This window comes from Stenella coeruleoalba (assembly GCF_951394435.1).
Source record: "Stenella coeruleoalba genome assembly, chromosome: 16".
In the NCBI taxonomy this organism is placed as follows: domain Eukaryota; kingdom Metazoa; phylum Chordata; class Mammalia; order Artiodactyla; family Delphinidae; genus Stenella; species Stenella coeruleoalba.
In genome coordinates, this window is record NC_137162.1 from 66,355,503 (window position 1) to 66,367,604 (window position 12,102).

The 12,102-nt window shown below is 35.2% G+C and overlaps 1 protein-coding gene across 4 annotated transcripts in view; it reads left to right on the forward strand.

The window, feature by feature from the left end:
* The first annotated feature begins 7,907 nt into the window (after window positions 1-7,907).
* Window positions 7,908-12,102, forward strand: part of LOC307174847 (uncharacterized protein) — a 615,960-nt gene continuing 611,765 nt past the window's right edge. For all 4 annotated transcript variants that reach the window (XR_013824176.1, XR_013824177.1, XR_013824178.1 and 1 more), the window contains exon 1: window positions 7,908-8,166. The gene's annotated coding sequence lies outside the window, so the exon portion shown is untranslated. The remainder of the gene's footprint in view (window positions 8,167-12,102) is intronic.

A 12,102-nucleotide genomic window follows, 5' to 3' on the forward strand; every position in this document is an offset into this window, starting at 1 on the left:
TATACATGTACACACATATATAGTATGTATATGTTTATGCGTGTCTATACATGCATCTATGCACATATATGTATATATAGATTTATGCACACAGGCATACCTACAGGTATAAATAGATATGTTTAAATTTACAATTTAGAAAACCATATATAGCAGGTGGAATAAATTTTAAATAAAATTATTTTTCAAATAAACGACTTAATTTTGAAGTTTCTAACTGTTTTAAGATAGTAATATCTGACTGAGTGAATATTTGACATTCTATCACTAATTGGGTGAGCAAGTTCTTACATCAATACAAAATGAAAAAGTCAGAAAAAAAGTGAACAGTGTCACACTGGGTAATCTATATATACCCATTCTGCAATTCTTTGCTGTTTCTAATGATTAACGTGATTGATAGAGCATGATATTAATGAGACCAATGTTAGTTTGGATATAATTAGCTCATAATATATAATGTATATCATAGGTGTAGGCTGCCTCTGCTGCTTTTGATAATTATTTTAAAATATTGTGTGGGAAAAACTAGCTGTTATTAGGACAGCTGAAGCTAATTCATTAGTATTAAATATAATCATTCAAAGCACTTTCAGCAGGTCATTAGTATCATCGTTCACCTAACCAGCTCTTTTTAGGACAGATCACACCAATATAACAGTAACAATTTCTAAAGATCTCTTTTCAAGTACCATAATTTAAAGTAATGATGTGAGCATGTTAAAATCTCCACCATTTGTATAGTGATGTGAAATTAGGGGTCAGCAGATACATTATATTTAATTTATCTAACTTGTTATTAGTGCAATTGCTAGGAACTCATCTTGTTGAACACTCAATATGCAAGCAGTTTTATTAAAAACTCTAATGTAAGTGTCTGTTCACCAATAGAATCTTTTCTACTTCTCTGTTCTTAGTTACCACTCATCAAATTTCCCATAATGTGATGAATTTTTAAGCTGACTATATAGAATGTAGTATTACCTTTAAAATATTTATATTTACTCTCAGTATATAATGACAATATTTGGTTGAAATAGATAACTAGACTTGAATATGGTACTCTAATGTGATAAATACAATATGGTGATGGAAAAGCAGTAGTGTTGTAAAAGTAATATATAGTACTCTGGTCATATTTTTAGTGATATAATGGACAATTTGAATGAGATATATCTGACACAAAGGTATAAATTGTATTTCATTTGTGAATTAAATGAATTCCAGAGCACCTGGTAAATTTAATTAACAAATAAAATCATTTAAATCACATAGTAGCATAATTGTGAAGCTCTGTAATTGGTGAAGGGGAAGCAAAGAGATCATATGTATTGGATTAAGGTTCCAACCTAAATGATCATTGGAATAATGTTCCAATATTTTTATAGAATAAAATAAAGATATTGAAGTGCTTTCAAAAAATATTCATGTTGCAGAGACTGGCTAGAATTGTTAAACTCATTTCCTATTGCAGGACACACCAGTTAATGAAACATCTCACCCCACTTGCCATACTGATTACTTCTTTCCAATGAAAAGAGGACAAAGGTGACATAACATTTCCGAGTCAAGGTAGTTAAAATCCTAAAAAGCCCCTTCTTACCCACCCCCTTCCTTCCTCCCTTCCTTCCTTCCTTCCTTCCTTCCTTCCTTTCTTTCTTTCTTTCTCTTTCTTTCCTTCCTTCTTCCCTTCTTTCCTTCTTTCCTTTTCTCTCTCTCTCTCTCCCTCTCTCCCTTCCCTTCTGCTAGCTGAGTGGATGCAAAATGCAAAATGCAAACCATACACAGAAGCCAATAAACAGAAAGAGTCTGTGTCGCTGAACGGCTGAGTACAGCAGAGCTCTCCAACCACTGAGATGTTTAGAGGTTTAGGCTCATTATTGTCAGCAGATGACCTACCTTTAATGCAATTTGTGTTTACCTTATATATTAAGCATCAATCCTCCTGATGAATTCTTATTTAGTCTCTGTCCTTGGATAGGAAATTTTACGAGATTTATATCTTACCAGCATTTGATACATCTTTCTAGCAATGACTTCTTGAAATACTTTTGTTCCCTGAATTCCAGGCTAACAAACTTCTTAGGTTCTCCACCTACGTCATAGATTGCTTCTTTTCAGACTCGTTTGCTGTTATTTCACTCTTAAATATTAAAGTACCCAAGGGTTAAGTCTTTAGCCCTCCCCATGGTCTTTATTTCTGTCCTGGATAATTTCTTTCAGGCCTGGGGCTTTAATCTACGTCTCAGATCCCTAATATCTTCTGGATCTCTATCTTCTATGCCCAATTCTTAAAACTGCCACTTGGTTCTTAAGACATTGTAAATTTAACGTACCCAAAATGGAATTCTTTTTTTTTTTTTTTTTCCCGGTACGCGGGCCTCTCACTGTTGTGGCCTCTCCCGTTGCGGAGCACAGGCTCTGTTCGTGCAGGCTCAGCGGCCATGGGCCCAGCCGCTCCGCGGCATGTGGGATCCTCCCGGACCGGGGCATGAACCCGTATCCCCTGCATCGGCAGGCAGACTCTCAAACACTGCGCCACCAGGGAAGCCCCAAAATGGAATTCTTTATTTCTCCCTAACAATAATGTTTCTGTCCCTAGTCTTCTCCACTTTAGTTTATGGCATTAGCAGTCATCCAGTTATTTAGTACAAAACCTAAGGAGTTATCTTTGAGTTCTTTCTTTCATTTCCTACTTATAATCCCTTTGGATACTCCTCCAAAATGTATCCTATCACTTCTCACCCTCTCCACAACTGCCTGAGATTACATCATCTCTTATCTGGATTTAAGAATTCTAAGCAAGGAAGTTACATCATCTCATTTATAATTTCAAGGCAATAATTTCTAACTAGTCCCTTTTTTTTTTTTTGCTCTTGTTTCTCATAGACAATAGACATTTTATAAGCAGAAATCAAATCATGTAGCTCTGCTAAAAATCCCCAGGTGATTCTCACTATCTTTTTATAAAATCTAAATTCATTCTATGGCATCTATCTTCATCTTATAACACTAACAGGAAAAGACTGGTCCAAAGCTGTGAAAGACTCATACCCATTAGATGAAGAATTAAGTTTTACTCTGCTTTCAAGTCTAGAATAATGTCTCATAGTTTATCAACTAGATGAAATTTAACAAAAAATTTTGAGTTAAATAATGAACCAACTAATAGTTCTGTTTTCCAGATTTGTATAGTCTGTAAATTTGATAAATATTATTTCTGCATTCACACTGGTGTAGGTTTCTACATCCATACTAGTTCTTATTTCATTGTGCTTTATAATAGATTTGTCATTTCTCCCTGGAATATAGCAATTATCTTTTACCTAAGTTCCCTACTTCCACTCTTACCTTGTAATCTTTTCTCTGTACAGAAGCTAGAGTGACCTTTCAAAATTATAAATCAGATCATGTCACTTCCTTGCTTAGAACTGTTAAAAGGCTTTCCATTGCCCTTGCGGAAAAACAAAATAAAACATCTTTACTGTGGCCTAAAGACACTAGTTGATTTGATTTCTGGTTACTGCACTGACCTTTTTTCATTTCTCTTTCTTCGGCTTTTGCTGGATAAGCTCCATCCATGCTGTCCTCATGGTCCAGGCGGTGTGCCGGGCTCTTTTCTGGCTTGTATTTTATGAGGCTATTCTTACCGCTTGGAAAATAATTCCCCATATCTCCACACAGCTGACTTCTTGTTTCTGTTCAGGTAGGACCTTTAAGAGAAGCTTTTCCCCAGAACCCCATGAAAAATAACCATCCAATCAGTCTTCATCACATTACCTATATAACTTATAAGAATCTGAAATCAACATGCCCACACTTACTTACTTCCTCATTTTATTCATTTGGATTGAAGCCACTGGAAATTAAGCTCTTATTTATTGTGGTGCCTGCTAGCTCCTGGTAGAAGGTCTCACATACAGTTGTCAGTCAGTCCACATATGTTGTCCGCTTGCTTGGTTACATGTCTAACTTTGGCCTGGATTAAACTCTCTATGGAGGCAAGGAATGAGTTTGACTCATCTTATTCTAACATGAAATTCAAGGATTTATCTAGGTAGAGCATATACTTAGTAAATATTTTGTCACTCTATATGCAGGTCAGTAGTAAAAAAAAAAAAAAAAAGAAAAAGAAATTAACACCAAGGACCAGATTGCAATTAATTCGCTAATTCACACTCTTGAGATGTTGAATACATTGTGAAATCCCCTTATTTTTTTTAATCAGGCTATATAGTTCTCCAAGTTAATACAGCGAGCCGTTTTCAAAGTTCTAATTCAAAGAGAGAGTTCTTTTGTCTACAGAAAAATATGTCTCAACCCAGACAACATATTACAATCATCTGTAGACTCTAAAATATACTAATACTCAGACCCCACTCCAGACCAATGCCACCCCACTATTTGGAGTTGGGACATGGGCAGTAGTAGTTTCAAAAAAAATCTCTCTAAGTAATTTAAATATAAGCAGAATTATAAACCACTGGCTATAGTCAGTTGTGATTTTTTCTTTTATTATCAGTTCAATGTGTATTAGTGATTACATCTTCTCAAAGTGTTCAATAAAAATGTTTGATTATTTAATTAATTCCGTGTCTGCATATTTACTCAACTATGTGGGTTTTTTTTCTGCTCTCTCCCAACAGAATTCTTATATTGATGCAAAATTGATTTGCCCAGCTTTTATTACAAGATTTTTAAGGATAGGAAGTCTTATTGTTGGGAATACTACATTGCACCAAAATAATAAATTGAGTCTCTGTTTTTGATTATCTTCATTTATAGAATTACAAGGCATATTTGCAATTGATTTACTAGGACTATCTTTCAAATCTGTGAAAAGAATATATATATGTATATTTAGCTTGCTTACTTACTCAGATGGTTCACCAAGATGGGCTTTATGGATGCCCCACATAGAAATAACTAAAATAGTGGAAAAATAAATACATGCATTAAAATACATATTAACTTTTAGGTATACCTAATCCATGGTTGTCTATCAGATACAACTATGTAGCTTACTTAAAATATAATGTGTAGCTTTTACCCAAGATCTATTGAGTCAATACATTTAGAAATGGTCTAGGCATATTTACTATATTTAACCTTTTATTATGGAGAATTTTGAATATACACAAAAGTAGAAAACTGGAAAATGCATCCTGGTATATCCATCACGTATCCCCAGCAACCAGCTGACAACTGTCAATCCTGCTTCATCTACAACCCCATTCATTCTTTCCTTCTTGGAATATTCTGAAGCAACCCCAGACATACTGTTTCCTCCACAAATGTTTTGATATGTATCTCTAAAAGATAAAGACTCTTTAATATAACGATAATACCATTATACTTTAAAAAAATTATAAATTTTCATAAAATTTTATAACATAATGATAGTACCATTATACTTTAAAAAAATAAAAAAAAATTTATTATAAATGTCAAAATTTCCAGTGACCTACCCTCTTTTTTTAAAGTTGGTATAAATCAGGGTTTAACTAAAGAAGGTCTATCATCTTTCATGTTTCTTTATGTTTCCCTCCATTTTATTCCTGTCAAGTAATTTGTTGATGAAGCAAGACTGATTGTCCTATAGTTTCCACTATTTGAATTTTTCTCATTTTTTATGGGGTCAGATAATATGTTTTTCTGTTCTTCATATATGGGGAAATTGGGAGGTGTTATATTCTTTCACCTGGAAGAATAAAGTGACTATTATTTCTCTTTTTATAATGTTAGCATGTGTTAACAATTGATTCTCTAGGCAAATCTATTTAGAAAATTGATTTTAATCTATCTCTACTTAAGCAATATTGTAAGGAAGATGGTAAAATGCCTTAAGGCATGAAGATGTCATACCTATAAAAGAAAGAGGTTAGTTGAATATATTTTGTGTCTGGTGTACCCGGTAATTTTAAAAAAAGAAAGAAAAGAAAAGATAAATTGTTATGTGTGAGTAAGGTGTAAGGGTAGCAATTTTGTTTCATTTTTAGTACTTGAAATTTCACTTCAGTTCAAATGCCTTAATATTTGAATCACTGTATTCATGGACTTTCACTGAGAGAAAGGATATAAGCCAGTATTTTCCAAACTTGTCTGATCATTTGAATGATATATATGCCTTGACTAAAAACAAAAATTACTGGAATCTCCTATTGTAATACTTAATCATAATCTCTTGGGAAGGGGCTTGGGAATCTACATTTGAAACAATTATCCCTGAGAAAAAAATTAGAAAACAATGAAATATACTTTTTTTAAAAAGCCCAACATTTATCAACCAATCAAAAAAGAAAATAGTTTTTCTTACTTTGGGTTTCACATTTACCTTTTCCATTCCTACATCATTGCAGAATATTTTTAAAAATATGTGTTGAAGGAGATGATTATTGAAATACTTTTTGTAATAAGAAAACTGAGTTTTCAAGAGGTGAATTGACTCCTTCAGTGAAGGCACTCAGACTCGAATCCAGTTCCTGTGAATACAAATTCAGTAACTTTTAAATTTCAGCAAGTTCTTCTACATTTATTTTGCCCTAGGTAATAATCCCAATCCTTCTTAAATCTAATTCTATAATGTAGATTATTTTATAATTGTGTCTGTAACTAATAAAAAAGTTATTATCCATACATAACATCACTAATTATTGGAGAAATGCAGATCAAAACTACAATGAAGTGTCACCTCACACCAGTCAGAATGGCCATTATCAAAAAATCTAAAAACAATAAATGCTGGGTGGGGGGGGTGAAAGGGGAGCCCTCCTGCACTGTTGGTGGGAATGTAAATTGATACAACCACTGTGGAGAACGGTATGGAGGTTCCTTACAAAACTAAAAATAGAACTACCATACAACCCAGCAATCCCACTACTGGGCATATACCCCAAGAAAACCATAATTCAGAGAGAGACATGTACCACAATGTTCATTGCAGCACTGTTTGAGGTAGCTGGGACATGGAAGCAACCTGGGTGTCCATCAACAGATGAGTGGATGGAGAGGTTGTGGCACATATATACGGTGGAATATTATGCAGCCATAGAAAGAAACAAAATTAAGTTTTTTGTAGTGAGGTGGATCGACCTAGAGTCTGTCATGCAGAGTGGGGTGGGTCGGAAAGAGAGGGACAAATACCTTATGCTAGCACATATATGTGGAATCCAAAAAAAAAAAATTGGTACTGATGAACCTAGTAGCAGGGCAGGAATAAAGACATAGACATAGAAAATGGACTTGAGGACACAGCAGGGGGAGGGGGAAGCTGGGACGAAGTGAGAGTAGCGTTGACATATATACACTACCGAATGTAAAATAATATGGCTCAAAAGCAATGTGATTTGCAATATGCCTGGAAAAAGACTCTTGTCACTAAAATAGAAAACATCTGGCAATAGCAAATAAAAATAAGCTCTTTTAACCATCTAAATATGATTTGTTTGCACAGAGGACAGACTGGAAAAAGTCCACTAAAAATATCCCACTATTGACTAATGCTGGCTCACTGGTGGGCAGGGTCAGGGTCCAAAAGACTCCTGGGCTCTGGCCCCCTCACGTGTCGGGGAAGCCAGGTCTTGGGGTTAGTGCCAGATTACTGACAGGCAGAGCCAGGTCCTGGACTCTGGCTACAGGGCCAAGGGACCTCAGGGCTGCTTTCAGATTGCTGGGGGTTGAGGGGGGAGGGGTGGGTCCTGACACAGTTGGGTACGGGGTCCGAGATGTCCCAAAGCTTGTGTTGTCCTGCTAGTGGGCAGGGCTAGGGCTTAGCCGGTCCCAGGCTAGGGTCTAGCCTGCTGTGGGATTGTTGTTTTCTTGAGTTTGGTGTCTGCCTCCTGATGGGTGGAGCTGGGTCTTGGACCCCCTGGTGGGCAGGGCTGTGTGTAGAGCCGCGTCTAGAGGCACCTGTGGGCTCCGGAAGTCTTTAAGCAGCCTGTCTGTTGATGGGTGGGGCTGTGTCCCCACCTAGTTATTGTTTGGCCTGAGATGTTCCAGCACAGGTGCACAGGCTGTTGGGTGGGGCCGGCAATTGGCGCTACTGCGCCTGCCAGCACGGGCTTCCACGCGGCAGAACTAGCTCGCGAATATGGCTGCCGCCAGTGCCGAAGCCTCAGCGTGAGCGCAGCCGCCCCAGCTCTCCAGGAGACTCTCCTAGACCAGCAGGTAGGTCTGGCCCAGGCGCCTATCAAATTACTCTTTCGCCTGTATGCGTCCGTGGAGAGTAAAGTTTCTGTTTCCCTCAGTCCTGTGGGGCTGCCGAAATTTAAGCCCCGCTGGCCTTCAAAGTCAAACGCGGTGCGGGTTTGTCTTCCCGGTGCAGGGCCCCGGGCTGGGGAGCCCGACGTGGGGCTCAGAACTCTCACGCCTGTGGGAGAAACTCTGCAATATAATTTTTCTTCTGTTTGTGGGTCGCCCACCCAGGAATATGGGACTTGATTCTGTCTCATGTCTGCCTCTCCTACCTGTCTCCTTCTTTATGTCTTTAGTTACAGAAGATCTTTTCTGGTAGGTTTTGGTCTTTTTCATCGATGGTTGTTCTGCAGATAGTTGTGATTTTGGTGTTGAGTTTTCATTGTAGAAGGCAGCTACCAACTTGGAGTGGCCTAATCTGGGAGGGGAAATGTAGGTCCCAGAACTACAGTAATTTTAATGACAAATCTCAAGTGATCGGCTATTGAAGTCACTGTTTCGGAGTATGAATAACGCAAGCCGTTTTTAAGATAAGGAAACTTGACTGTATTTTCTTACATTGAGAAAATCCTCCCCACGTTGTTGTTTTCAGTTTAAACAAAAGCTTGAAGATATTGATAGGCTTGAGAGGAATAATGCTCGGGTTAATAAGGTAACTAGTTTTCTATGTTAAAGTACTCTCTACAAAGATACTTTTAGAGTGTTTTGTTTTTATATCAAGAAAAAAATTGGTTTATTATTTTCCTGCCAAAGTCTGTGTTTACTAATGCATACGACTGAGTGAAATCTTTGCTAGATGCTTTTTATGTAAGATAAAGGAGAGTTGTCATGAAAGACTAGTGAAACTTTTGTGACATGTGGTGCTTTGGGATCTGCGTGACAAAGTGCAGCCCTGTGTGGGAGAGGAACTCTTTCCTCAGTTTGGCTTATAACTCAGCACTGGTAAAGAATCTCAATGCCTGGGTGATATTGGAGCATAAATCGAGAGCACACCACTTATGGACCATACAATGAGAGACCTCATAAGGGAAATATGAGAACACTTTACTTGGCTCAGGAAAAAGCAAAATGTAGAAGAAGCTGCTTGGTGACTACAATAACAATAAAGTCTATGAATACATGCAGGTCTCATGAAAGACTTAAGAGTGGAATACATTTCAGTAAACGAAAGATAATATAGCCAAAGATGAAGTGAGAATAAGAACTTTGGAAAATCAACATCAATGTACCTTTGTAGATAGGAACTCACTGGGGTGCTCTGGTCATATTTATATTAATGTATAATATAGATTTTAAAAGATATTTGTTAGTATCTTGACTGTACATAATCAAGTTTTTATGCAAATACAATTCCAAAAAAAATTCACCTCCAAATTATGACTTTAATTGTCATATAAAGATGGTAACATTTAGAAGCATCTCTAGATGTTTGATTTATGAAGTTCAGAAACTGAAGTTAAATATGTTATATATATAATACATATATCCTCTAAAGGCATTAATTTGTGTTGTTGCTATAAAATTCATAAGAATTGTCCATCAGATACTGATTTGGTTGATTGCATGATTTTTCCAATTGTGTATATTCACAGTTCTTTGAAAGAAAAGTTGTTTTATACTAGTGAGTAATACAGCTTTTTAATAGTTGTACAATAAATATTTGAGTATAAAAAATAAAAATTCCAAAATTAGGGAAAAATTTGAAGTATGTAATTGTTTAAGTTATAGGATTTTCTATTATAACTTTGAAAAGTGTTTAATGAGTATCTAGTTTAAATTTAAATGTATAATGCATTTAGTTGAATATTTAGTAACACCAAGTTTGGTGTTATAAAATCATTCTCAAATAAAATGAATAATGAAAGTCTCTTAAGTAAAGTCAGTTTACTTAATATTTAATACATTTCTTAACATCTTTGAAGGGAGATAGATTTTTATGACACTTACAAATATGAGCTTTGAAGTTTATAATTATTACTGAATTACAGAGTTGGTACTTTAGAGTTACATAAATTTTGAAATAACCAAATTTCACCAAACTCTCCAATGTTCATTAAATCACAATTTTTGCTGTTAGGTAATTTCGTCAGGCATATGGGCCATCTGTTATATTGACTACAAGCTATATAATCTGCTTGGACCATCTTTTTGTTGCACATAGTTGACCTCACTTATTTAATTACTACATGCTTCCAGATTTTGTGGTTTACAATATGTTCACTCAGTGAAATTCTGCCCATATTGCATTCCTTATTCATTGAGTAGCAACTAACATTTCTTGCTGATTAACAGTCTGCTTTGCTTATCATCAGTTATGGAATGATAGCACTGAATTATTTCTTTTGGGGGGCAAACTTAATTATCTGTTTATTATCAGTTATAAATGTATTTTATTAAAATTGTTCAATATTTTCTTTTTTTCCTAGTTCAGAAAATTTGAACATTCATGGATATTAGGATAGCTATCACTTCTTTTCTTGTTAATTTTCTGGGATATTTTAAAATTGAAAATGTTAGAGACTGTGGAATTCTCTCTTTCAGAAAAAGTTATGTCTATCCTGATATTCAACAGTTATTACAAATTATACCTGTTCTTTCATCTTTCATCTCTTGTAGATTATTTGCAAGTATATCATAGTCATCATCAGGAGATCTTTCAGATAATCCCTCGGATACATATTGATTCCTATTTTCTGATTTTCCACAAATAGTTGCAATTATATCTGCTTGCTTTTCTCACTTTAATAGATTTATGTAACGTAGAAAATTACCATTATAATTTCTGTTATCTGGTATCAGCACATTATTTTCTAAAAGTTCTGTAAGTTAAAGCATTTCACATTTCATGCACTTAAATGAATTTTAAAAACCAGTTAAACTATTTACTTGTTTGGTTGTCCATTATGTACTGTATAATAAAGTGTTTTTTTTAATCTCTTTTAATTTCTTCTGAAACCATTAAAATCTCTGTACTGCTTAGCATGTACAGAAGCACTTCTCAGTCATCATAGAATTCCTCTAATTTACTTTATTAAATTGCTTAAATTTAAATATTTGTATAAACTATTTGGAACTGGACACTGGGCCTTTAACATTTCCCCCTATGGCAAACCAAACTACTGATTATTTTCCAACTTTTTTTTTGCTTCTATGTAATTAATTGACATAATTCTACCATGTCAGAAATTAATTTGATGTTATATTTTAAATTTGGATCATGTTTACTTTCAATTTTTAAACATCAACAAGACACTTCTGCTTTAACACACTTCTACCAAGAGCAACTATAAAACCTGGATAAAAAAATAATTTAACAAAGTAGCTCGTTGAAGGCATTTGATGGTGACTTTATTGGCAGAAAAGACTTGAGGTTTCAAGATCACAGAGAGGAAAGAAAGCACATCCACATTAAGGTGGGCCAGATATTTTCTGCTGCTTTTCTCACCCAGGCATGTGCTAATTTTTAAGCCACACTTGGCAAGAGTTATACATTTGTAATTTGTAATCTATGTATGTTTTTCTTCAATGGAAAAAATAACGTAATCACATCGCTCATTCATCTGAGTAGATTATGTAATGAGACTAATCATATTTAATTGTATTACTCTTTTGGCCTTTCATCAGCATGATGAGTAGCTGGTTTTTGAAACAACACAGTTTGTGCACATAGTTTTCATTCATCTCACAATAAAGGCTTATTTTAGTAGATTTTTTAAAATATCTACTTTTTCAAGTCTTTGCACCACCTTTCATTAATTGACAAACACAGCACCATGTTCAAGAATGTAGAGCTTAGAGAGACTGAGGCTTAAAATTATAACTGTTTGACTTATCAGCTTTGGAAAATGGGCAGATTATGTGACCTAATCCTTTTGTGTTTCAGTTTTCTCATTTGTAAATAGGAAAAGG